Source organism: Aegilops tauschii, chromosome 5 (assembly GCF_002575655.3).
Source record: "Aegilops tauschii subsp. strangulata cultivar AL8/78 chromosome 5, Aet v6.0, whole genome shotgun sequence".
NCBI lineage: Eukaryota > Viridiplantae > Streptophyta > Magnoliopsida > Poales > Poaceae > Aegilops > Aegilops tauschii.
The window spans coordinates 582951747-582979467 of NC_053039.3; the positions used below are offsets into that span (position 1 = coordinate 582951747).

Genomic DNA, 27721 nt, shown 5'->3' on the forward strand with positions numbered 1-27721 from the left:
TTTAAGTCCTATGCCCGCTGCCAACCAGAACAAGATAATTATCCGGTGAGTTGGAGCTAACAGGTATCATGAGTTGTCATTTGTCATGTCCCCAAACCATGAAGTGATCATTTGCCCCTCTTTTGTATCATCCACCTCTAGACTCTATCTCCTTCATGTCATCGCCCTGCCCTCCTTGGTACCCAAATTGATGCCGATCATCAGGGATAAAATTCCGGCAATCATAAGTTGGATTATACGAACAAATTTTTTCTGTGTTTCTTCTTTTGGGTTATTCTCTCTTTTTTTCCTTTTTTCCTTTTCGTTTTAATTTTGAATTTTTCCCTTTTATTTATTTTTTCCATGAACAGTATTTTAGATCGTGAACCTTTTTAATTTTCAAGCCACTTGTGTGTACGCGATTTAAAATTCACGAACATTTTTTGAATTAATAAACAATTTTTGAAATCATGAACATATTTTTTATTATTTTTTTTCAAAACTGCAGATGGTTTATGACTTTACAAAAAAATTGGAAATCATGAAAAAATTTGAATTCTTGGACATTTTCCAAAACCACAAATATTTCTCAAAATCATTAACCAAATTTGAATTTTTGAACTTTTTTTGTATTGGCGACATTGCTTCAACTTTGCAAAAAAATCGTATTTGCAGATATTTATTTAAATTTGATTAAAATAAAAAAGGAAGAAACCAGAAATGGAAAAAAATGAATATAAAAAAGGGACGCCCAGCACTCCCACACTGGGCCGGCCATCGCACTGCTCGGGCAATAGGAGCTCACCAGGCGAGGCATGGCACCACCCAACCATTGATCTAGAAAAATGCACGACCCAACCTCCTTTTCATGGAAAAAAATAACTTGGCCACAGAAGTCTAACAATAAAATCGGAAGACTGAATGTAAAATCATCATCTGTATATGTATAGTATACAGAATTTGCAATTATGGACTGATGACAATCAGTGGATATTATGTTGATAGCTGACAAATTAAACCATACGTACTACATATCCCCTGATGTTTGCACAACAGAAACATTCCATGGCACAGCAGCGGCAAAATCAGATGGATAAGTAACCATGTATCCTCTACCTGAAGTGAAGCATGGCATGGCTGCTCCCAGTCAGAGTGAGTTGAGCACGGCAAAATCAGATGGATATTAGTGTTTTTGCTGTTTGCACAGGCAGGCCCAAGATGCGCGCTCCTCTCCTATCTGCAAGACAATATAATAGCCACATTCACAGGTAGGAGTATTTTACAAAGTAAAAGCAGTAACGCAATAGATAGATTATGACATGCATGAGTGATTGAAGCATTGCCAAATAATGATTTGAGTTGAAATTTATAACCTCACGGGGTCGTCTCCTCGCGCAGAAGAACCATGGCGTTTCTTGACCAAACCAGTGATTATTGACAAGAACTAGCAGAGTAGAGCATCTCACATTAGTCAGTTGCTCCAGAGCTCTTCCGCCATCAAAATATGTTCCTTGAGAACCCCAGCCAGCTTTGTCCGAAAGAAACTGCTCCCTGGACAGAATTGGCCCTCTTCCTTGAGCTCTGCCTCGTTTTTCTCATTGTGAAATCCATCTTGCGCAAAACTGTGACGTAAGCTGGATGTTCTGGCACGATGAAATTTGTATGCTTGAAAAGACATTTTTTTTTCAAGTTAAAGTAAGCAGTAAAACAGGAGGAGAGAAGAGAATCAGAAAGAAGTTGTACTGATCAGGCATGTTCCTTTCAGACAAAGAAGGCTCCAGGCCACTTAATTACCTCCTCTCAGCACAGTGAGAGGGAACGCCATACCCTCGTATGTAACCACTAGGAGCAAAGACGGAGAGGTGGGCGGCTAAATGGCCTCGGAGAAGGGCCGAGGAGGCCAGGGTTGTCGCTGCACACCTCCACCTCGTCGTCCTCCGACCAAAGGGCAGAGCGCTGAGATGGAATTACTCAGCCGCAGCCGTGATATCCATAACCTCCACCATGTCCATGCGGCCTGCTCCATGTAAGCATTGACGAATGACAGGTGGCTGGGTGACGAATCAATCAGAATTCGACAATTTTGTAAGCACTGCTTGCTTCACGGTTTTTAACTCCTTGGTCAGAAGAATTCGACTGTGGGGATGTGACGAATCTTGTAAGCATCCTCCCTATGGCACCTCACAATTAGCCTTGGACATCGAACAATTTTGAGTAGCGTCAAAGCAGAGAGACTCCGTATGCTTTCAGGCAAAGATGTCAGGTTGGGGCAATCGCAGGTGATAAGTTGCTCTAGAGACGTCAACTGTCCCAACCATCTCGGTAATGCTTCCATGCCAAAGCAACTTCTCATCCAGAGTCTTCTAAGAGCTGTGCGGTTCTTCATGCTTTCAGGCAAAGATGACATGTTGGGGCAATTCATGATTACAATTTCTTCTAGAGAAGTCAAATGTCCCAATGATTCCGGTAATGTTTCCAAGCCTTGGCAATCTTTCAACATCAGTTCTCTAAGAGCGGTGAGGTTCTTCATGCTTTCAGGCAAATATGTCAGGTCGGAGCAATCGCCAATCAAAATTTCTACTAGAAATCAACTGTCCCAATGATCCCGGTAATGTTTCCAGGCCTTTGCACTCCAACGTCAATTTTCTAAGAGTGGTGAGGTTCTTCATGCTTTCAGGCAATAAAGTTAGGTTGGGCAATCGCCGATTAAAATTTCTTCTAGAGAAGTCAACTGTCCCGACAATCCCGGTAATATCTCCAGTCCTTTGCACTTTACCAACGTCAGATTTTTAAGAGCGGTGAGGTTCTTCATGCTTTCAAGCAAATATGTCAGGTTGGGGCAATCGAAGATTCTTCTACAGAAGACTGTTCCAACCATCCCGGCAATGTTTCAAGGCCTTTGCACTCTGTCAACCTCAGTATTTTAAGAGCGGTCAGGTTCTTCATGCTTTCAGGCAAAGAGGTCGGGTTGGGGCAATCGCCGATTAAAATTTCTTCTAGAGAAGTCAACTGTCCCAACAATCCCGGTAATGTTTCCAGTCATTTGCACTTTATCAACGTCAGGTTTTTAAGAGCGGTGTCGGTGTCAAAACCGGCGGATCTCGGGTAGGGGGTCCCGAACTGTGCGTCTAAGGTCGATGGTAACAGGAGACGGGGGACACGATGTTTACCCAGGTTCGGGCCCTCTCTATAGAGGTAATACCCTACTTCCTGCTTGATTGATCTTGATGAATATGAGTATTACAACAGTTGATCTACCACGAGATCGTAGAGGCTAAACCCTAGAAGCTAGCCTATGGTTATGATAATGTGTGTCCGCCTATCCGGACTCTCTCCGGTTTATATAGACACCGGAAAGATCTAGGGTTACATAGAGTCGGTTACATAAAAAGGAATCTACACCATCGATCGCCAAGCTTTCCTTCCACGCCAAGGAGAGTCCCATCCGGACACGTAGAGGGTCTTCGGTCTTCACATCTTCATGGCCCATCAGTCCGGCCCATGGCCAACAGGCCGGACGCCCGAGGACCCTTTAGTCCAGGACTCCCTCAGTAGCCCCCGAACCAGGCTTCAATGACGAGGTGTTCGGCATTCGCATTGTCTTCGGCACTGCAAGGTGGGTTCTTCCCTTGATGACGTCCACGTTACGTATTCGGCCGCGGCTTTAATGCTTCTCGCCTCGGCTTCCGCGCGTTTAATAACTTTGTCTTCCACGTGTCGAGAGAATGCGGAAGGTTAGGGTATTTTTGCAAATAACACCCCACCTATGCAAGGCAGAACGCCTATTTAAAGAGATTGGATCCTAGATCCATTCGACACCACACCGAAAAAAATCCCCAAAGACTGCTAGGAGAAACCATTCCAACATGGCTAGCGTTCCCAGTTCCTCCTCACGTTCCGGCCTAGAAAAGGGCAAGTGGGAGAAGTGTTCTGTGACCCATAATCAATTGGCGGAACTGCAAATGCAGGGATTCCTTCCTCCCGCGGATCTGGTACCCATTCGAGCAGGGCTGGCCTCTTTCGATGGCGAGACCCAAGCGGAGGACTTCCCCAGCCCATCTGGGGGGGAGCGGGTGTGTCTCGTTTCTTTTCTATTAAGAGGCGTTGGATTTCCAATCCATCCGTTCCTCTGAGGGCTCCTGGAGTACTACGGCCTCCAGCTGCACAACTTCACTCCCGCATCCATCCTGCATATCGCAGGTTACGTCGCTTTATGCGAATTGTTTCTGGGCGTCGAGGCTCATTTTGAACTGTGGAGAAAATTGTTTTGCCTTGTCCCGCCTACCCACGAGGGGTCGATATTCGAGGTGGGCGGAGCCGAAATATGGCGCGTCGCCGGTACCGGATACCCGTCCGGCACACCGAGGAGGGCATCCAAGAAATGGCCTTCTGAATGGTTCTACGTTGAGGACGTCGCACTTCCCGACCCAATTCGAAAGGGTCTTCCCGAGTTCGTCAGGGTTCCGCTGAAGAAGCGCCACAGTTGGCGTCCCTGGAGTCTTGAAGAGGATGACAGTGCGGACGTTGGTCAGCTCTTGGGCAAGATAAAGACGCTTGCCCAATCTGGATTGACAATAGTTGAGGTAATGGCGACCTCCATAGTGCGAGGGGTTCAGCCGCTTCAATATAGAGGGCTCCCGATGTGGCACTACAACGGGGAGGATGACGCCTCCCGCTGTGGTCGAAAGGGTCCGGACACCCCTGCCGCTTTAGCCAAGATACTGGCCGAGCTGTTCAAAGGGGAAGAAGAGGAATTTCTCCGGATCAATCGCAGAGAGGGGTATTCCATGTATAATCCTCCCAGTTGGGTAAGCCCCAACTCTTCCACTTTACTCATTTCGCTTCCCGGGTCACCTTTAACAGATATCCAATCCGTTTATAGCAGCATTGGCGAAGAATCACCGAGGGGCTCTACAACCCTGCCCCACAGCCAGAGAGCCACGACCGGGGACTGGATCCCGGGTTTGAGGAGGATCCGGACCTATTCGTGGTACTTGTGGAAGGGGTGTTTTACCAGGCGAGCTACGACGGCACAGAAGTGGCCATTATCACCGATTATCCCGGTCTTCTCCCTGCTTCCCACGTAAGTCATCAAGAAATTCTCCTTGAAAGAGTTTCCTCGTGCTGCCTCACCCGCCGCACTACTCCATGTTTCAAAGGGGAGGCGTTCGGCTCACCATGCTACTCCGGGGGCGACTTCAAATAGAGCGGCTCCAGCGCCAAGCAAGGCTTGCAAAAGGAAGGTCAATGAAGACCCAACCGGTCCCTCATCGAAGAGGTACGGATTTGAAGGTGCACTTTGGTAATTACGTCCAACTGTAACTTGCACATTTGTCTTGTTAGCAGGAAAAAGGTTCGCCGGACTATGTCCAGGGGTCCGGCCAGCCGTACTCCCAACAACCGGGACGTAGATCCCGTCGGAGAATCGAGGGCCGATATGAGGCCAACGCCGGACTGTCCTTCAGCCGAGGGTTCGGAAAATATGTCCGTTACCAACTCGGAAGTAGAGAGCGCCATGAATCATTGGCGCTGCGGGGCTGTGTTACGAGACCCCCAGTTCTCAGAGGAGGCGTTCAAAGCCTTTAGTTCAGCTGACGCCTATATCCGGGCTGCTCGAACTAGGCTTAGTGTAGCCACCAAGAAGTATTTAAAAGACGTGCAGGTAAATTTTATTTGTCTGAATAGAATGACCATATGTCAGTAGCCCCCGAGACTGAAAGTAGTTGGCACAACTGGTTTAAGGATCATTGTATAACCAGGTTCTTACCGAGAAGAACAACCTGCTAACTCAAGAGCTAGAGCAGTGTCGGGCACAGCTAAATGCTGCCACCGCCGAGCTGAAAAATTCCAAGAAGGCATCCGCTGGTAATGCTCCCCACCGTATAAAAGCGGTTACGATGACCGTACATCCGTCGGACTAATATAGTTGCTGGTCTTATAACAGGGTCATCAGATCAATATGATGACAAGCTGGCCGCTGCTCTGGAAGGAGAGCAAAAAGCAAAGAAGATGCACGCCGCGGGCGAGCGCATATTGACTCAAGCCATAATAGAGAAAAACAAGCTTCAGGATGCCAAGACCAACTTGAGTATTGAGTTAAAAGATGTGCGGGCCAGCTAGCCGACTCCGTGAAGGAGAATAAGGAACTGCGAGGCAGTATATTCGGTATGTATCCGAACTAACCTTTATAGTAGGTTGGTGATAAATGGAACTGATACGGTTATGATTGCAGGTATTTTGACGGGCCATCCTGAAGGGGAGGTATCCGAATCATCAAGTGATCTTCTGCAGAGGCTGTCGCAAGTGCACGAGCGGGCTCAGCTGGCCATGCGGAGTGTTGCCAAGGCTTTATGGCCGTCCGCCTCACCGCCAGGAAGTATGGAGGAGCTTGTAGAGCTTTTCAAAGGAGCACGGAGGCGCATCCGGTTATGAAAAATATCGGCCTGCCGAGAGGGTGCGCGAGAAGCTTGGGCCATGGTGAAAACATGATACACGAAGTCGGATCCTAACCACATGGCCCGTGTTCGACCTGTAGGGTCAGATGGGGAAGAAATTCCCGTTAGTTTAATATATGACCAAGTAGAATTGGCCACGAAATACTCTCAGCAGGATTGTAAGTTAGACCGCCTGCTGGACGGTATAGAGGAGGAAGTATTTGAGTCCAAGTGACTATGTACTGTCCGTCTAGCCGAATTGTATATCATTTGTCATGGCAGACCTTTTCGCCTCCACCTCCGGACCCTAGGGTGCGGAGTGTTTCCGAATACTTTCATGGCCGAATAGACCAGGGTATGCATGGAAAACTAGGCGTAGGGGTCATCGTTGCTTGAACTGACAAATTTTATCCAGCTAGTTATGTTATATTACAGTTGTAAGAAACATCTTCCAGAGAGAATAGTTCCGTTAAGGGTTCCTTTCCCTGGGTTTGCATGCATTTAATGTACATGTCTGAAGTGTGATGAGAGAATCACATTGTATGTAACTTCTGGGTGTTCGCAATGAGTGCGGAAATGTCTTTAATTCACCGACCGAATATTCCCTTAAGAACGTTAGCTTTCGGCTTCACCCAGTCTGAGGTACACATCCGGATGACCCGGCAGTAGCAATCGCAGAGGTGCTCATTTTATGCCCTAGTCGAATAAACGGGAACGTAGGGCATAAGCACAGGAGCCAGGCCCTTGACCCAATCAACCGTCCGGAATCTGGAGGCCTTCCGGACTCAACAGTCTGGGTGCCGGAATATCTTCCGATTGTCCAGGCCGGCCATCCGACTCTATGTTCGGAGGACAAGTCATATCCTTTCGCAGGTGATCGACCGTCTCTTCAAGATTGGCGGCCCGAACATAGTTCGGCTTCAGTATAGAAGAAAGGCCGCCGTCTTGTTCTTCGACCATTGCCACCTGGTGGGTGATCGGAGGAGATTTGATCTCTCTTTGGTCGGGTTTAAGCCCGATCCGATCGTAATCCGTAGCGATTCCCAGGGCGGCGATGCGATCTAGAAGCTCGTTTAAGGACGAGAGTTCCGCCGGGTCCATCTGCTTGGAGTGTTCGGGGTCGATACGAAGGGGATTTTTGATGGCCCGAGAGGTCATCGTCGGCTTAACGGCCGAGTGGGCGGTCATGGTGAAACTGCCCAGCCGAAGAGTTTGGCCTGGGGCCAGAGCTCCTCCGGCGGTGATATCGTCTTTAAGGACGAGGCGGGTCATCGATCCTATCGTTGACGGAACAGTGGAACTCTCAATGAAAGCACCAATGTCGGTGTCAAAACCGGCGGATCTTGGGTAGGGGGTCCCGAACTGTGCGTCTAAGGTCGATGGTAATAGGAGACGGGGGACACGATGTTTACCCAGGTTCGGGCCCTCTCTATGGAGGTAATAACCTACTTCCTGCTTGATTGATCTTGATGAATATGAGTATTACAAGACTTGATCTACCACGAGATCGTAGAGGCTAAACCCTAGAAGCTAGCCTATGGTTATGATAATGTGTGTCCGCCTATCCGGACTCTCTCCGGTTTATATAGACACCGGAGAGATCTAGGGTTACATGGAGTCGGTTACATAAAAAGGAATCTACACCATCAATCGCCAAGCTTGCCTTCCATGCTAAGGAGAGTGCCATCCGGACACGTAGAGGGTCTTCGGTCTTCACATCTTCATGGCCCATCAGTCCGGCCCATGGCCAACAGGTCGGACGCCCGAGGACCCCTTAGTCCAGGACTCCATCAAGCGGTGAGGTTCTTCATGCTTTCAGGCAAAGATATCAGGTTGTGGCAATCGCCGATAAAAATTTCTTCTAGAGAAGTCAAATGTCCCAACGATCTCGGTAATGTTTCCATGCCTTTGCACTCTATCAACGTCAATTTTCTAAGAGTAGTGAGGTTCTTCATGCTTTCAGGCAGACATGTCAGGTTGGGGCAATCATCGATTGAAATTTTAACTAGAGAAGTCAACTGTCCCAACGGTGCTAGTAATGTTACCAAACCTTTGCACTCTTTCAACATCAGTTTTCTAAGAGCAGTGAGGTTCTTCATGCTTTCAGGCAAATATGTCAGGCTGGGGCAATCGTTGACTAAAATTTCATCTAGAGAAGTCAACTGTCCCAATGATGCCAGTAATGTTTCCAGGATTTTGCACACTTTCAACTTCAGTTTTCTAAGAGCGGCGAGGTTCTTCATGCTTTCAGGCAAAGATGTCAGTTTGGGGCAATCGTTGATTCCAATTTCTTCTAGAGAAGCGAGGTCACCGAACCATACCGGGAGTGCCTCCAAGAACTTCAATGACTTCAAATATAGTTCAGTGAGAGAGGTGAAGCATTGCATGACCACTGGCAAAGTCCTCAATCCACTGGCCGAGATTACGTGAAATTTCTCAAGGGTGGGGAAGTGTTGAAGTCTATCCCACTTGTCTTGAGAGAAACTACAGCTCTTTAGAACCATCAAAGAAGGACGGATGGAAGACGAGAGCTTTCCAAATCCTTGTTCTGGCAAAACCGTCTCATTGTTACTCAAAACCCAATTCATACTTCTTGGGGGATATGGTAGGAACTTCAACCTTGGGCAGTGCTTTATCTCCAAATGATGCAAATTAGGGATCAGAAACTCTTTGGTTTCTTCACTTGACTCTGTTGTCCACCATTCCACCAAAATTTTCATCAACGTCAATAGCAGTATTCTTAAGTTTTTCATACAAGGTCCACCCTCTCCATAGAACTCCTTACAAATTTTTCTAATGTTGGGAATGTTTATCAAACACAGCCTTCTTAAATTTGGTAGTGCCCCGAATGGAGGAAGACAATCACATGCTTCCAAACCATAAAGAGTCAAGTCGCTGAGAAAAGGGGCATAGGATGAGATGTGAATCATCCAGTTAGGGAAATCCTTGCTCATATACCCAGCTAGCCAAAAGTTTTCAAGAGCCCATGGAGGTATGAGCCTGTCCAGTACAGATTTACCTCCTTTATTTCCGAAGTGAAGTTTTAGTACTCGAATATCTGATTTATCATGCAGTTTGACTCTATCTGCATCTACTGGCTGCCTGACATTCTGAAGGTCTAGAAGCATCAGCTGTGAACAAGTCAATCCCACAAGATCCACTATACTACTGCATCCTCTACTCTCTATCTCATGTACATGCTGCTCTACTGTGCCCACAAGATTTAGACGCTTTTCAATGGCTGGAATCTTTTTACGCAGCTTAGAAGTTGCAATATCAATCACGAACTGGGTGAGACTCGTTATGTCACCAATGCTATCAGGGCAGTCCTTCATACGTACAAGACCATTCATGTGCAGTATTTCAAGCTTAAGGTCACCAAATGAGGAGGGGAGCTCATTGAGACTCAGACAGTATGACAAACAGAGACACCTTAGCTTGAACAACTTGCATAGTGACTCTGGTAATTGTCGGAGTTTAGGACAGCTTTTTAGATTCAAATATTCAAGCTCGAAGAGTTGATCAAAACATTCAGGGAGTTCTTCGAGGTTATGACAATCTGACATGTCTAGGTGGTGTAAGCATCTAAGCTCACAGATTGATTCAGGCAACTCTTGGAGTATACAACCCCCGGATAGTTTGAGGAAAAAGAGTTGAGAGAGCTCCCCTAGTGATCCATTTAGCTTACTGAGGCTGCTACTGCCAGATAGGTCCAAATAGCAAAGTTTGGTGAGGCGACAAATACTGCCAGGCAAGGTTTCAAGCAAGCAATTGGACAGAATAAGATACTTAGGAAGTGATGTTATTGGCAAGCCTGTGGCGTCAAGGTACCTAATCAGCTTCAATTTCTTAACAGAAGATGGCAGCGCCATGCTACTTGGAGCAGATTGGCCATTAGCTGAATGTCCACTTAGGTCCAGGACACGTATATACTTGGACCGAGAAAATGCCTTTTCCGGGAGTTGCAGGCCCACCAAATCTCTAAAGTGGAGGGATCTAAGTTTGTGTGGAATATATTTGAAAACCTCTGGATCATTCTTGAAGTTGGTTAACTGTGCATGTCGGCAGTAACGGGCTCTCTTTCATCAGATCTAACCTCTGGGCGCTTTTGGTAGCAACCAGATCAATGAATTCATCAGCAACAAGTATTGATGCGAGATCATGCACCAAATCATGCATGACAAGTTCCGGAGGAGCTTTGAAAGGCAATGGACTTGGACTAACCTGCAGAGGCAACTAGTATCAATATAGTATTGCAAAGAGAAATGTAAAATCCCTTGAGAATAGGAAATGTTAAAATGGACTTGAGAGAAGACACTGAACTGGTCTAGTAAAATTGCAACTTGCTCAACATCTAAGGAGCCCTTATACAGAACAATTTTCATATACATTTTTTTACTAGAAACGATGGATTCTCAATATTTTGTGTAATCTAGAATCATAACAGAGTATAATTTATGAAAGCGTGTCCTTGTCTATAAATAAAGGAAAAGGACAAGATGGTAAAAATGAACCAGCCAGAAATGGTGTCTATAGGTACTAACCGAAGTAGATCCTGAGGTAGCAAAGGATCTAAAATGTATATGTAACGTATCTGATTCGAAATTATTGGCATAAACTAAATATCAAAGTGTAGGGCCTAATCAAGAACCATAAGAGAGTATAAATAAAGTAGAAAAGAACATAATACTAGAAATGAACCAGCCAGACAAGAGAAATGGTGTCTATAGGTACTAACCAAAGTGGAACCTGGAATACAAAGAAAGGACATCCCCAAAAGGTAGTCGATGCACCTTTCACCATTGTGCCTTGAATTAATGTATCCAAGTGCATTCCATTGCTGGATTAGACGATTGATGTGCATGACAAAGCCCTTGGGGAAGGTTGCCAAGTATGTGAAACACATTTTGAATTCTGGCTTCATGTAGTAATAGCTCAGCATTAGCCTCTCTAATGTTTCTTTCTGATGTCCTTCTCTCAAACCCAAATCAACCTTGGTGTCTCTTATATCTTCCCATGCCCCATGGTCCTTAGCTCCGACATTACTTGCCCAAGAACATTTGCCACGAGCGGTAAACCCCCACACTTGGCTGCAATCTGCTTTCCAATTTCATCCAAGCCACTGTGGTCATCAGGAGACCCAAATGCTCTTTGCTTCATTAATTCCCAGCACTCACCAGGTTCTAAAACACCCAACTCTACTGTTTCAGACTCAGGAACTGGGAAAATTTTCCTCTGGTTTGCAAGAAAACCAGTGCGCAATTGTTGCACTACACTTTGGTTTCGGGTAGTTACTATAATACTGCTACCCTTGCGCCCATGCTGCAACATCTCCTTCAACCTTTCAAGCTTATTTCCATCTTCTTCCCAGAGATCATCCAGAACAATCAGGTATCTTCTACTAGCAAGTTCCTTTTTCAGAACTTGCGGCAAATCACAGTTGTCAAGGTTGATAGTGCTGTTCATCACGCTTTTCAGGATTGCACTCCCAATTTTGTGCAAATCAAACTACTTGGAAACCTTAACCCAGACTGAGGCGTCAAAGACACTGACCCTCTTCTCTGCAAGAACCGATTCAGCCAATGTGGTCTTGCCTATGCCACTAAGGCCAACAACTGGAATGATGGAGATATCCTGCTGGTTGGCTTCTTCCCTTGTGAGTAGCAGGCTGATTATCTTCTCCTTCTCGATACCCCTCCCCACTGAGGGAGTCCTGGATTTAGGGGTCCTCGGACAGCCGGACTATATGCGTATGCCGGACTGTTGGGCTATGAAGATACAAGATAGAAGACTTCGTCCCGTGTCCGGATGGGACTCTCCATTGCGTGGAAGGCAAGCTTGGCGATTCAGATGTGAAGATTCCTTTCTCTGTAACGGACTCTGTGTAACCCTAGCCCCCTCCGGTGTCTATATAAACCGGAGGGTTTAGTCCGTGGGACGAGGACAATCATAATCATAGGCTAGCTTCTAGGGTTTAGCCTCTACGATCTCGTGGTAGGTCAGCTCTTGTAATACTCATATCATCAAGATCAATCAAGCAGGAAGTAGGGTATTACCTCCATCGAGAGGGCCCGAACCTAGGTAAACATTGTGTCCCCGCCTCCTGTTACCATTAGCCTTAGACGCACACTTCGGGACCCCCTACCAGAGATCCGCCGGTTTTGACACCGACATTGGTGCTTTCATTGAGAGTTCCACTATGTCATCACCATAAGGCCTGATGGCTCCTTCAATCATCAACAACACAGTCCATGGTGAAGTTTTTCTCCCCGGACAGATTTTCGTATTCGGCGGCTTCGCACTGCGGGCCAACTCGCTTGGCCATCTGGAGCAGATCGACAGCTACGCCCCTGGCCGTCAGGTTAGGTTTGGAAGCTTGAACTACACCGTCGACATCCATGGAGACTTGATCTTCGACGGATTCGAGCCCATCACCCTGCCGCCACGATGAACATGACCTAAATCCGTCATCGGACTGTGTGCAGGAGATTGCGCCTGTAATCGCACTGGTCCTAGATCCAGAGCGAAGCACGCCATCCGAGGACGGGAGGCTCAACCTCTCCATGGAAGCTGCGGACTCAGCGACGCTAGAGCCGAACACAGATCTGACCTCCAACAAGGCATGTGTCATCGGAACCTCGGACTCGTCTCCGGCCATAGGCTCCGAACCGCGCGTATCCGCACCCGTCGACCGGGCGCCGATCTTAGAGTTCAGCTCCGCGGACATCTTCCAACACTCACCCTTAGGCGATGTGTTAAACTCGTTAAAGTCTCTCTCCTTGTCAGAAGACTTTTGGCCGAACTATGTCCGGCTTGAGTGGGAAGTGGACGACGAGGAATTTCGTTACCCACCCACCACCCACTTGATAGCCACCGTCGACGATCTGACCGACGGGCTTGATTTCGACTCCGAAGACATCGACGGTATGGACGACGATGCCGGAGAAGAACGAGAACCACCGCCCACAGGGCGCTGGACAGCCACCTCCTCATACGACATATACATGGTGGATACACCCAAAGAAGAAAATGGCGATGACAAAAAGGACCCAGTTGAGGGTAAAACTCCTGGAAAGCAGCCAAAGCGCCGATGTCAGCGGCGCCACTCGAAACCACGCCATGGTAAAAATAGCGATGCTGGCACAAGAGGGAATAACACCCCAGTCGACGCCGAAGACAAAGAAGTAACCGCAGACCCAGCAATGGAGTAGGACGAGCAAGGTGATGGCGAACACAGTCCGGGGCCCCTGTCCGATCACAGCGATGCGGGAGACTCCAATTATCAACCTGTCTCCGAAGAGGAAAGCAGTCGAGATGACGATGCATTCATCGTCCCAGAAGAACAATTGGAACAAGAGCACCTCCACCAGAGACTCATCGCCGCCGTGAGGAGCTTGAAGAAGCAGAAGCAACGGCTTGAAGCCGCCCAGGATACGCTCAATAATAAATGGAACGAAGTGCTCGACACTGAGGAAAAATACGGCGGTAATCGCCAAACGCAAGCTGCTGCCCGAATTCTACGATGCTGCTATTGCGCCTATACCACCGAATAACAATATGGCCGATCAACCAGGCCGACTACCTCGTAGTCGAGACAGAGCGGTTAACAACACCGCACACAAAACCGCACCCCCTCCCCATAAAGGAAGGGAGGTTGCAACCCAGAACCAGAAACACGATTTACGTGAAGACCTGGACAAACGGGCTGGCAGAACCAGGTCCATTTATGGATCCAGGGAACGCGTTCCCGCACAGGATCAGGGCCATCAAACCAAATATGCAGGTAACTTACCAGTTCGGAACCAACACCGAACACTGCAACCGTTGGGCCCGCGCCGCGACACAGCCAAATACAGGGGTGTTGCACACCCCTTGTGCTTCACCGATGAGGTGCTGGATCATGAATTTCCAGAAGGGTTTAAACCCGTGAATATCGAGGCATACAACGAAACGACAGACCCTGCGGTCTGGATAGAAGACTTTATTCGTCACATACACATGGCTCGCGGAGACGATCTCCACGCCATCAAATACCTACCCCTCAAGCTAAAAGGACCAGCTCGGCACTGGCTGAAAAGCCTCCCCGAAAATTCCATTGGAAGATGGGAACTTGAGGACGCATTCAGGGCCAATTTCCAAGGGACCTATGTCCAACCTCCGGATGCAGACGATCTAAGTCACATAACCCAACAACCCGGAGAGTCAGCCCGTAAGCTTTGGAACCGATTTCTCACTAAGAAGAACCAAATCGTCGACTGTCCGGACGCCGAAGCCTTAGCAGCTTTCAAACACAGTGTTCAGGACGAATGGCTGGCCAGACACCTAGGCCAGGAATAGCCAAGGACAATGGCAGCCTTAACTACACTCATGGCCCGCTTTTGCGTGGGAGCGGACAGCTGGTTAGCCCGTAGCAGCACCAGCGATCCTGGCACATCCGAAGTCAGGGATGGCAATGGAAAGCCACGACGCAATAAAAACAAGCGTCAGAACAATGGAGAAAGCCCGGACAATACAACGTTAAACGCCGGATTCAGGGGCTCGAGACCCGGTCAACGGAAAAAGTCACTTAAAGGCAGCAGAGATGGTCCGTCTAGCCTAGATAAAATTCTTGAAAGGTCCTGCCAGATTCATGGCACCCCCGACAAACCAGCTAATCATACCAACAGAGAGTGTTGGGTCTTCAAGCAGGCCGGTGATACGTCTCCGTCGTATCTATAATTTTTTATTGTTCCATGCCAATATTATACAACTTTCATATACTTTTTGGCAACTTTTTATATTATTTTTGGGACTAACATATTGATCCAGTGCCCAGTGCCAGTTCCTGTTTGTTGCATGTTTTATGTTTCGCAGAAACCCCATATTACACGGAATCCAAACGGGATAAAACGTAAGGAGAATAGTTTTGGAATATTTGGAGAATATGGGAAGAAGAATCAATGCGAGACGGTGCCCGAGGTGGCGACGAGGCAGGGGGGCGCGCCTGCCCCCCTCGTGGGCCACCCGTAAGGCGGTTGCTGCTCTTCTTCGGCGGCAAGAAAGCTAATTTTCGGAGAAAAATCTGGGCGAAGGTTTCAATCCAATCGGAGTTACGGATCTCCATATATATACGAAACGGTGAAACAGAAGACAAGGGGAACGCAGAAACAGAGAGAGACAGAGATAGATCCAATCTCGGAGGGGCTCTCGCCCCTCCCACGCCATGGGAGCCAAGGACCAGAGGGGAAACCCTTCTCCCATCTAGGGAGGAGGTCAAGGAAGAAGAAGAAGAAGGGGGGCTCTCTCCCCCTTGCTTCCGGTGGCGCCGGAACGCCGCCGGGGGCCATCATCATCACCGCGATCTACACCAACACCTCCGCCATCTTCACCAACATCTCCATCACCTTCCCCCCTCTATCTACAGCGGTCCACTCTCCCGCAACCCGCTGTACCCTCTACTTGAACATGGTGCTTTATGCTTCATATTATTATCCAATGATGTGTTGCCATCCTATGATGTCTGAGTAGATTTTCGTTGTCCTATTGGTGGCTGATGAATTTCTATGATTGATTTAATTTGCTTGTGGTTATGTTGCTATCCTTTGGTGCCCATCATATGAGCAAGCGCGTGGATCACACCATAGGGTTAGTTGTATGTTGATAGGACTATGTATTGGAGGGCAAGAGTGACAGAAGCTTCAACCTAGCATAGAAATTGATGCATACGGGATTGAAGGGGGACCAACATATCTTAATTCTATGGTTGGGTTTTACCTTATTGAATGTTAGCAGTTGCGGATGCTTGCTAATAGTTCCAATCATAAGTGCATAGAATTCCAAGTCAGGGATGACATGCTAGCAGTGGCCTCTCCCACATAAAACTTGCTATCGGTGTAGTAAAGTAGTCAATTGCTTAGGGACAATTTCGCAACTCCTACCACCACTTTTCCACACTCGTTATATTTACTTTATTGCTTCTTTATCTAAACAGCCCCTAGTTTATATTTACGTGCTCTTTATTATTTTGCAATCCTATCCAACAACACCTACAAAGTACTTCTAGTTTCATACTTGTTCTAGGTAAAGCGAACACTAAGCGTGCGTAGAGTCGTATCAGTGGCAGATAGGACTTGAGAGAATATTTGTTCTACCTTTAGCTCCTCGTTGGGTTCGACACTCTTACTTATCGAAAGAGGCTACAATTATCCCCTACACTTGTGGGTTATCAAGACCTTTTTCTGGCGCCGTTGCCGGGGAGTCATAGCGTGGGGTGAATATTCTCGTGTGTGCTTGTTTGTTTTATCACTAAGTAATTTTTATTTGCTGTTCTTAGTTGCTTTCTATCTTTAGTTATGGGTAGGAAACGCAAAATACCAAAAAAATTAGTTGTACCTACTACACCAATGGTTGAAGAAACACTCAAAATCTATCACACTCCTGAAGCTTTTTACTTGGATCATCTTCGATCCCTTTGTGCTCGTGCTGAAACCCCCACTAGCTTAGTTGAGGGTAAATCTTTAGATGAGCATGCTTGTCTTGTGCGACACCGTATATCTGAAAAAGGGAAACTTTTACTGGATCAAATTCATCGTTTGCAATGCTATGCTTGGAATTTATGTGAAATATATGATGTTAATTGTTGTTCTGAAAACCCTAAGAAACACCTTCCCTACCAATGTGAGTTTATTGATAATGGGATCGTATCTTCGTATGCTAAGGGTGTTTATAATTACTGTGATGTTCAACAAATTGAAGAATTTGTTGCTTTTAAGGGTGCTTATGAAATTGCTTCTTTGATTGAAAAGTATGATGCCACTCTTTACAAATCTGAAAAAAATTCCATACTTGAATATTTTATGATAATTATGCTTCTAATGCCTATGTTAAACCATATATTGAGAAAGTCTCTGCTGTCCAAGAAGAGACTAATATTTTGCAGGAGTCTATGGAAGAAGAAATTGATGAAACTGTGAGCTCATTGGATGAAAAAAATGATGAGGAGAGCGAAGAACAAAAGGAGGAAGAGCGGATTAGCTACCCGTGCCCACCTTCTAATGAGAGTAACTCTTCAACTCATACATTGTTTAATTCCCCTTCGTGCTTACCGAAGGATGATTGCTATGATGATTGCTATGATCCCGTTGATTCTCTTGAAATATCCCTTTTTGATGAAGCTTGTGGCCAAGATGCCAATATGAATTATGCCTATGGAGATGAACTTGCTATAGTTCCTTATGTTAAACATGAAATTGTTGCTATTGCACCCACGCATGATAGTCCTATTATCTTTTTGAATTCTCCCTACTACACTATATCGGAGAAGTTTGTGCTTATTAAGGATTATATTGATGGGTTGCGTTTTACTACTACACATGATGATTTTGATAGATATAATATGCATGTGCTTGCTGCTCCTACTTGCAATTATTATGAGAGAGGAACTATATCTCCACCTCTCTATGTTTCCAATACGATAAAATTGCAAGAAACTATTTATACTATGCATTGGCCTTTACTTGGTGTGCATGAATTGTTCTTTTATGACATGCTGATGCATAGGAAGAGAGTTGGACTTCATTGTTGCATGATATATGCTACTTTGTGCTCACTACTAAATCACAAATCATTGTTAATTAAAATTGGCTTTGATATACCTTGGGATCCGGGTGGATTCATTACTTGAGCACTATATGCCTAGCTTAATGGCTTTAAAGAAAGCGCTGCCAGGGAGACAACCCGGAAGTTTTAGAGAGTCATTTATTTCTGTTGAGTGCTTTTATAAAGTCTAAAAAAAGAGAGGGGAACCCAAAACTTTTCAAAAACGAAAGTGAAAGTGAGAAAGACAAGCATTGTTGAAGTGGGGGAGCTCCTTGAACAATTATCATCAAAAATAATTATCCCCTTGTACAATTCCATTGTATTATAAAAATAATGTGCCAAGGTTTGCCTTTAGGATGTTTACAATGCTTGTCGGTTTGTACGGTGCAGGACAGAAACTTTGGCTGTAGTGCGCGATTTTTAATTTTTTACTGGAACATCAAACGGTTCTGATTCCTTTTGCACTGTATTTATGTACAAATTTCTTATTTTTAGTAATTTTGGAAAAATTGTTCAAGTATCATAAGTGTGGTGAATGTTCAGATTGCTACAGACTGTTCTGTTTTTGACAGATTCTGTTTTTGATGCATAGTTTGCTTGTTTTGATAAAACTATCAATTTCTATCAGTGGATTAAGCCATGAAAAAGTTATATTACATTAGCTATAATGAAAAAACAAAATATGAATTGGTTTGCAACAGTACTTAGAGTAGTGATTTGCTTTATTATACTAACCGATCTTACCGAGTTTTCTGTTGAAGTTTTGTGTGCATGAAGTGTTCAATGATCGAGAAGGTCTCGATGTGAGAAGAAGGAAGAGAGGCAAGAGCTCAAGCTTGGGGATGCCCGAGGCACCCCAAGTAAATATTCAAGGAGACTCAAGCGTCTAAGCTTGGGGATGCCCCGGAAGGCATCCCCTCTTTCTTCAACAAGTATCGGTATGTTTTCGGATTCATTTCGTTCATGCGATATGTGCAATCTTGGAGCGTCTTTTGCACTTAGTTTTCATTTTTCTTTTATGCACCATGCTGGTATGAGATAGCCCTTGGTTGATTTATAGAATGCTCATTGCACTTCACTTAAATCTTTTGAGTATGGCTTTATAGAATGCTTCATGTGCTTCACTTATATCATTTGAAGTTTGGATTGCCTGTTTCTCTTCACATAGAAAACTGCTATTTGTAGAATGCTCTTTTGCTTCACTTATATTTGTTAGAGCGTGGGCATATCTTTTGTAGAGAGAATTAAACTCTCTTGCTTCACTTATATCTATTTGGAGAGATGACAGGAATTGGTCATTCACATGGTTAGTCATAAAATCCTACATAAACTTGTAGATCGCTGAATATGATATGTTTGATTCCTTGCAATAGTTTTGCGATATAAAGATGGTGATATTAGAGTCATGCTAGTGGGTAGTTGTGGATTGTAGAAATACTTGTGTTGAGGTTTGTGATTCCCGAAGCATGCACGTATGGTGAACCGTTATGTGATGAAGTCGGAGCATGATTTCTTTATTGATTGTCTTCCTTATGAGTGGCGGTCGGGGACGAGCGATGGTATTTTCCTACCAATCTATCCCCCTAGGAGCATGCGCGTAGTACTTTGTTTCGATGACTAATAGATTTTTGCAATAAGTATGTGAGTTCTTTATGACTAATGTTGAGTCCATGGATTATACGCACTCTCACCCTTCCATCATTGCTAGCCTCTTCGGTACCGTGCATTGCCCTTTCTCACCTCGAGAGTTGGTGCAAACTTCGCCGGTGCATCCAAACCCCGTGATACGATACGCTCTATCACACATAAGCCTCCTTATATCTTCCTCAAAACAGCCACCGTACCTACCTATCATGGCATTTCCATAGCCATTCCGAGATATATTGCCATGCAACTTCCATCATCATCATATACATGACTTGAGCATTCATTGTCATATTGCTTTGCATGATCGTAAGATAGCTAGCATGATGTTTTCATGGCTTGTCCGTTTTTTGATGTCATTGCTACGCTAGATCATTGCACATCCTGATACACCGTCGGAGGCATTCATATAGAGTCATATCTTTGTTCTAGATATCGAGTTGTAATATTGAGTTGTAAGTAAATAAAAGTGTGATGATCATCATTATTAGAGCATTGCCCCAGTGAGGAAAGGATGATGGAGACTATTATTCCCCCACAAGTCGGGATGAGACTCCGGACTTTATGAAAAATAAAAGAGGCCAAAGAAGCCCAAATAAAAAAAGAGGCCAAAGAAGCCCACCAAAAAAAGGAAAATAAAAAAAATGAGAGAAAAAGAGAGAAGGGGCAATGTTACTATCCTTTTACCACACTTGTGCTTCAGAGTAGCACCATGTTCTTCATAGAGAGAGTATCCTATGCTTTCACTTTCATATACTAGTGGGAATTTTCATTATAGAACTTGGCTTGTATATTCTGATGATGGGCTTCGTCAAACGCCCGAGGTCTTCATGAGCAAGCAAGTTGGATGCACACCCACTTAGTTTCCAGTTTGAGCTTTCATACACTTATAGCTCTTAGTGCATCCGTTGCATGGCAATCCCTACTCACTCACATTGATATCTATTAATGGGCATCTCCATAGCCCATTGATTAGCCGCGTCGATGTGAGACTTTCTCCCTTTTTGTCTTCTCTATGTAAACCTCCACCATCATATTCTATTCCACCTATAGTGCTATGTCCATGGCTCACGCTCATGTATTGCGTGAAAGTTGAAAAGGTTTGAGAACATCAAAAGTATGAAACAATTGCTTGGCTTGTCATCGGGGTTGTGCATGATTTGAATATTTTGTGTGATGAAGATGGAGCATAGCCAGACTATATGATTTTGTAGGGATAACTTTCTTTGGCCATGTTGTTTTGAAAAGACATGATTGCTTTATTAGTACGCTCGAAGTATTATTGTTTTTATGTCAAATGATAGACTATTGCTTTGAATCACTCGTGTCTTAATATTCATGCCATGATTAGACATATGATCAATGTTATGCTAGGTAGCATTCCACATCAAAAATTATCTTTTTTATCATTTACCTACTCGAGGACGAGCAGGAATTAAGCTTGGGGATGCTGATACGTCTCCGTCGTATCTATAATTTTTTATTGTTCCATGCCAATATTATACAACTTTCATATACTTTTTGGCAACTTTTTATATTATTTTTGGGACTAACATATTGATCCAGTGCCCAATGCCAGTTCCTGTTTGTTGCATGTTTTATGTTTCGCAGAAACCTCATATTAAACGAAATCCAAACAGGATAAAAACGGACGGAGAATATTTTTGGAATATTTGGAGAATATGGGAAGAAGAATCAACGCGAGACGGTGCCCGAGGTGGCCACGAGGCAGGGGGCGCGCATGCACCCCGCCCCTGGGCGCGCCTGCCCCCCTCGTGGGCCACCCGTAAGGCGGTTGCTGCTCTTCTTCGGCCACAAGAAAGCTAATTTTCAGAGAAAAATCTGGGCGAAGGTTTCAATCCAATTGGAGTTACGGATCCCCATATATATACGAAACGCTGAAACAGAGAGAGACAGAGAGATGGATCCAATCTCGAGGGGCTCTCGGCCCTCCCACGCCATGGGAGCCAAGGACCAGAGGGGAAACCCTTCTCCCATCTAGGGAGGAGGTCAAGGAAGAAGAAGAAGAAGAAGAAGAAGAAGGGGGGCTCTCTCCCCCTTGCTTCCGGTGGCGCCGGAACGCCGCCGGGGGCCATCATCATCACCGCGATCTACACCAACACCTCCGCCATCTTCACCAACATCTCCATCACCTTCCCCCCTCTATCTACAGTGGTCCACTCTCCCGCAACCCATTGTACCCTCTACTTGAACATGGTGCTTTATGCTTCATATTATTATCCAATGATGTGTTGCCATCCTATGATGTCTGAGTAGATTATCGTTGTCCTATTGGTGGTTGATGAATTGCTATGATTGATTTAATTTGCTTGTGGTTATGTTGCTGTCCTTTGGTGGCCATCATATGAGCGCGCGCGTGGATCACACCATAGGGTTAGTTGTATGTTGATAGGACTATGTATTGGAGGGCAAGAGTGACAGAAGCTTCAACCTAGCATAGAAATTGATGCATACGGGATTGAAGGGGGACCAATATATCTTAATGTTATGGTTGGGTTTTACCTTAATGAACGTTAGTAGTTACAGATGCTTGCTAATAGTTCCAATCATAAGTGCATAGAATTCCAAGTCAGGGATGACAAGCTAGCAGTGGCCTCTCCCACATAAAACTTGCTATCGGTCTAGTAAAGTAGTCAATTGATTAGGGACAATTTAGCAACTCCTACCACCACTTTTCCACACTCGCTATATTTACTTTATTGCTTCTTTATCTAAACAGCCCCTAGTTTATATTTACGTGCTCTTTATTATTTTTCAATACTATCCAACAACACCTACAAAGTACTTCTAGTTTCATACTTGTTCTAGGTAAAGCGAACATTAAGCATGCATAGAGTCGTATCAGTGGTTGATAGGGCTTGATAGAATATTTGTTCTACCTTTAGCTCCTCGTTGGGTTCGACACTCTTACTTATCGAAAGAGGCTACAATTATCCCCTACACTTGTGGGTTATCAGCCGGCAAGCTCAACGCTGAACACAAGGGGAAGGGACCACAAAGCGAAGACGAGGACGAATCTCGCCAGCCGAATATGGGGGGACAACAGAAATTTCCACCGAGGTCAAAACGGTGAACATGATTTATGTCACTCATATCCTGAAGAGGGAGCGCAAATGTGCACTCCGGGACGTGTATGCTATAGAGCATGTCGCCCCCAAATTTAACCCATGGCCGGCCTGTCCGATCACCTTCGATCGCAGGGATCATCCGACTAATATCCGTCATGGGGGCTCGGCTGCCTTAGTACTCGACCCAATAATTGACGGATACCACCTCACCCAAGTCCTCATGGACGGCGGTAGTAGTCTCAATCTGATATATCAGGACAGTGTCCGTAAGATGGGGATAGACCCGTCAAGAATCAAGCAAAGCAGCACTACCTTTAAAGGAGTAATACCAGGCGTAGAGGCCCGCTGCACGGGCACCCTAACATTGGACATCGTCTTCGGCTCCCCCGACAACTTTCGGAACGAGGAGCTAATCTTCGACACTGCTCCGTTACGAAGTGGCTATCACGCACTACTCGGACAAACGGCCTTCGCCCGTTTCAATGCAGTCCCGCACTACGCTTATCTTAAGCTCAAGATGCCTCGACCGCGTGGCGTTATCACGGTGAGCGGAAGTACAGAGCGTTCTCTCCGTACAGAAGAATACGCGGCGGCTTTAGTAGCCGAAGCACCAAGCGACCTTCTTAAGCCGAACAGCTCATCGGTCCTCAAGATCGCGGTCACAGCCAAACGTGTTCGGTACACACCTACGTGTAAAAGCTGAGATAAACCTGCGCTTGTTTAGCAGCCCTGCCCCCATAGAACGCCCCATAAGAAGACTGTACATGTTTTCCCGTGTACATAAATATACACTCAAAATCCCTTGGGTAGCGCGGGGGCACCCTGCACATAAGAAGTCTATAGTTCGGCTCGACCCTATTCGGACTCAAGAAGCTACAGTTCACGGTTCATCAAAACCAACAAATTATACCCACGGCCGTACCAGATTCTTTCACCTGGTTCTTTCTTTTTTACAGATAGGCCATCATGATATACCCTTCAAGGACACTGCACAACGGAGACAAAGGCGCAGACGTGCAGCGGGGCCCCGTTTCAAGGTTTCTGTTTAGATTAAGACCCTGTGTAAACCTTTTTTCTTATTATTATCTCTTGTTGTTTCATACCCTCCTGGCATATAAAATGCCCTGGAAAGATATCGGCAGTACTTGCGAAGTTACGATTCGTCGTACTAAAATGGATGTTATAGAAGCAGCCAGCAGTGTGCTTTGAGAACTATGTTCTCACCACAGGCGCTCTCTCCTCACGTCGGGTCGTAGCACGGGCCTTGAATTCAGGGTTAATTACCGGGGGCTGTATCCAGCCCGGTATATATTGAAAAGTCTGAATACCTTCGGGGGTGTTCGGCGTCGCAAGTTTTGGCCTTATATGCATCACCTCCGAATCGTGTCTTGGGTCAATAGTTGGGTTTGCCCGGCTCCTATGTTCGCTACCTTACGTTCTGTTCTATCGACTAAGGCGGCCAAGGGAGAACTACTGCGATTGTGCCCTGATTCATCCGGATGAGCACCTCAGTAGAGAAAGCCGAAAATTGACTGTCATGATAAGGGAGAGCTGGTCAACCACTCGATGACTCAACGGAATCTTAAGCAGGAAGTAGGGTATTACCTCCATCGAGAGGGCCCGAACCTAGGTAAACATTGTGTCCCCCACCTCCTGTTACCATTAGCCTTAGACGCACAGTTCGGGACCCCTACACGAGATCGGCCGGTTTTGACACCGACATCATCCTTGTTTCTGTGCCATGAGCATTCCAGTTGGCTGCAAGTGTTTGATTGTTTCTGCTCCCTTCTTCCCTTGCTTCCTGCGGCACAAGACTGAGCCTCATTTTGCCCTCCTTTTCGATTTCATCTATTTTCTTCATCACCTTCTTCATCTTGTGGGGCATGGTCATTCGCTGCAGAAGTTGATTGTTTCTGGAAAACCATAAGTTGGCCTGCAAAAAAAAAAGTTGAAGTCAACTCGAGTCTCCAAGCACATCTTTTTTTCTGGGTTAAGCAGCATTTAGTCAAACAGGATGGAGAAGAAGGATGAATGCTTGATACGCAAAGACGTTTAGTCCAAACAGGATCATCTAATTTCATATTCAAAGGGGAGGGAGGGGTACATGCACAAAACAGGGGAGCGACATCTTCAGACATGGTGCCGGCCCTACCAATGGAAGCCGCCGGAGAGGCGTAGGGAGGGAGGAGGAACTTGTGGCCTCACCAGCAGAGAGGAGAGGGGGAAGTAGAGGAGTTAGCTACCTTGGGTTGGGTCTTGCTGATGAGCTCATCGGCGTCCAACTCATCCAGCACGTCCTCGACGTCGTACGCGACACACTTAAACTTGGTAAGCCACCGCTAAAACACTCTTCCAGCTTCTCCTCCTCGACGCGACCTCTCGTCGGCATCGCCCAGCACGGCCTCGATATCTTTCATCTTCTCCCCCATCTCCAGCACCTGCTCTCTATACCTCCACTGCAGAGTGACTTCCGCCGCAGCGTATTCACCGACGACCAATAGCTTGCTAACGATCTGCTTCGCCATGGCGCCTGCAATCACACCCCCGAGCCCGCTCATGGCCATGGCTCCCCAGCCGGCAGCCTACTGGAGCCACGACCGCCGCCCCAAGTCGGTCGCCCTGCAGCGAACCCCCGGAGCGTGTCGAATGACTTCATCTCTCTTTGTTTGGGGAATAAACAATGTGACATGTGTTCCTAAAAAAACAATGTTCCTGTATTAATTCACCCCCTAAAAAGGTCATATTTACTTGTGGAATTTTTATTCAATTTTTATGTGTTGATGCCACAAGTATTAATTATGTTCAAATTTGCAAGATAAACGCCAAGCTCTTCGCCATGATACCACAAGCGATAGTTTTTTTTAAGCCAAACAAGCGATAGATAACTGGTTCCTAGGGACGTGTTTGGTGGCCGGCTTAGAGGCCAACCAGGCCCGCGAGGGACAAAACTAGGCTGTTTGGCTGCCTGCATATACTATTTGGCTCGCATCGCAAGAAGGTTAAAGCAGCTCTCGGCCAAGCCCGCTAGGAACGGTCGAAACAGCAGTTTCTAGGGAGCCAGACTTGGCTGAAGGGGAGGTGAACGCGGCGCTGAGCTTGTGCGACCACGGAGATGACGCGAGCTTGCGCGCGTGTCCGGGAAATAGGCACGAGGTTTTCGGTTCACCTACCGCCGATTCGATCGCCCTATATAGCACCCTTTGCCTCACCACCGGAACTCCCGCCACCATCCTCCTCCAACCCCCCCCCCCCCCCCTTCGAGATCTCCCGCCGACGCGCATCGGCACCGACGAGCGGGTAAGCGGTGCTCTTTCCCCGTACGGCGGTCCACGGTGGCGGCGACTCGTGAACTCTTCTTCTCCGACCGTTTCGGCATCTCTCTCGAGCTGCAGTGATGGCCTCTATGAGTTCAATCCCCCCTTCTGTGTACTCGATGTAGGTAGATATGACACCATGTGACAGGGTTTGATGTTCGAGCTTGTGGTAGGGTTTGATCTGTGAGAATCTTGTAGTATGCTATGGTTGTATTTGCGTGCCGATCTGTGAGATTCTGATCTTGTAGCATGCTAGGGTAGTGTTGAACACACTGGATTGGTAGCTAGTTGTGATGTATGTTGTTCATATCGTGCAATGTTGAACTAGATTGACCGTCAGTGTGTGCTATGCTAATTGTCAATGTGTGATACAATTGTATGACATGACCACTCAAGCGCAAGATCTTAGCTAGGCCATTATCCTGTCCGAGAGCCAGTTTCGTCCGTCCTATGTCAAGGACTCCCATCCCCTGCTCTATCAATAGATGCATCCCAATTTAGATGTGTTCATGGTTTCAAGCATGGGTCCTCCTTTTGTGCCTACAGCCTTTGTGCTTGTTGAGCCAAGTGATGTTGTTGCACAAACGGCATCAACAAAGACAAAGAAGGATGGTGGGGGGGAACAGCATGAAGTGGCAGCCGTTCATGTACACGTTCGTGCTTAACAAGATGTGTGAGCTCATATCTAGTGGGGTTAGGACTAACAAGGGCTTCAAGGAGGTGCACTTGAACACTGTTGTGAAGCAGATGTTCAAGTTCTGTGGCCATGAGGTGACCTCCACCTAGGTCTATGATAACCCACAAGTATAGGGGGTCATGACTTTCTTCGAGGGTAGTATTTCACCCAAATTTGTTGATTCGACACACCTGGAGTTGAGTTGTCAATTCAACCACACCTGGAGAACTAAATATCTGCGGCAAAGTGTTCCGTAGCACAGTAGTATGATCGTTTGATAGTAGTGGTAACAGTAGCAATAGTAATGGTAACAGTAACATTAGCAGTTTTGTAGTGATTGTGATAGTAGCAGCAACGAGAGTAACTTAGCAAAGATTAATATGCAAAAAGTGTAGGCATTGGATCTATGATGGATATTTGTGTTGGATATCATTCATCATATAACAGTCACAACCTAGAGTGATACACAATAGCTTAAATTCATCAATGCAATGTACACATGTATTCCGTATATAGTCATACGTGTTTATAATAAGAACTTGCATGACATATTTTGTCCTACCCTCCCGTGGCAGTAGGGTCCATATGGAAATCTAAGGGATATTAAGGCACCCTTTTAATCGAAACAAAGCATTAACACATATTGAATACATGAACTCCTCATACTATGGTCATCACCGGAAAGAACTCAATTATTGTCACCTTGGGTTATGCGGATCATAACAGGTAATAGGTGCATACAACTTGCAAGATAGGATCTAGAACTCAAATATATTCATGAAAAAATAGAGGGTTCAGATCTGAAATTATGGCACTCGGACCCTAGTGACAAGCATTAGGCATAGCAAAGTCATAGCAACATCAATCTCAGAACATAGTGGATACTAGGGATCACACCATAACAAATTGACTCGTTTACATGACAAACCTCATCCAACTCCATCACCGTCCAACAAGCCTACGAAGGAATTACTCACTCCCGGTGGTAAGCATCACGGAATTGGTGAT

General features: G+C 46.0%; 1 pseudogene; it reads right to left on the reverse strand.

Moving 5' to 3' along the window:
• Window positions 1-2027: 2027 nt before the first annotated feature.
• Window positions 2028-24649, reverse strand: LOC109733638 (uncharacterized; annotated as a pseudogene).
• Between the last annotated feature and the right edge of the window lie 3072 nt (window positions 24650-27721).